At 30.9% G+C, this 837-nt stretch overlaps 1 pseudogene; it reads left to right on the forward strand.

Moving 5' to 3' along the window:
• Positions 1–837, forward strand: part of LOC107566577 (SH3 domain-containing RING finger protein 3-like) — a 147,396-nt pseudogene that overhangs the window by 98,017 nt on the left and 48,542 nt on the right.

Below are 837 nucleotides of genomic sequence, written 5' to 3' on the forward strand. Positions count from 1 at the left end.
TGGTGAGAAATTTGTATTAAGCTTTAAATCCAGAAAAGCGGGGGGAAAAATCTACTATTATTGTGCAAATTTTAATAAATAATAGTAAGTTTTATGAATTCAGTTGATTAGACATGCTTTTTGATTGTTAAAAGGTAATTAAACCATTACAATTAAATCCAGAAAATTAAATGGAAAACATAGAAATGAATTTAGGAAAAAAATGTAATGGATTTTATAGTATCCTAAAAATTACATTTTTATTAAACCTTTAATAAAATGTTGATAAATGATTTATTTCATGATTTCATTTAATTAAACATGCTTTTTGATGACTATAATTTAATATAACCATTAAAATGGAATCCAGAAAAAAATAAAACTTAATTTGGGAAAAAGATATTTAAAAAGTATATATGTAGAAAAAAATGAATTTGGGATAAAATAAACAGAATTTGGCAAGAAACTAAAGACAATATGTGAAAAGATAAAACAGAATTATGAAAAATAAAATGTAATTTGATGTCATCCCTGCGTGTGTCATGATCAGCAGCATGAATCTGAGCGTCTGGTGGTCTGTCAGGTGAAGAGGAGGACGGTGTGGCTCGTTTCAGTCCTGTGTTGGTGTTCTTCATCACTCTCCTGATGTTTGATTCACTGCAGACGGTTTATAATCAGCATAATGTGATGTTTGTGTTGATGATGCAGTGTATGACATTATTAAATCAGACAGACGGATGACGGTGGCAGTGAATCAGACTGAATAATTGCTTTAGTAATTCTGAGGGATTCTTCATCTGTTGGTGTGTGTGTGTGTGTGTGTGAGAGAGAGAGAGAGAGAGAGTGTGTGTGTGTGTG

This window comes from Sinocyclocheilus grahami, unplaced genomic scaffold (assembly GCF_001515645.1).
Source record: "Sinocyclocheilus grahami isolate Dianchi unplaced genomic scaffold, SAMN03320097.WGS_v1.1 scaffold1085.1, whole genome shotgun sequence".
Taxonomy (NCBI): domain Eukaryota; kingdom Metazoa; phylum Chordata; class Actinopteri; order Cypriniformes; family Cyprinidae; genus Sinocyclocheilus; species Sinocyclocheilus grahami.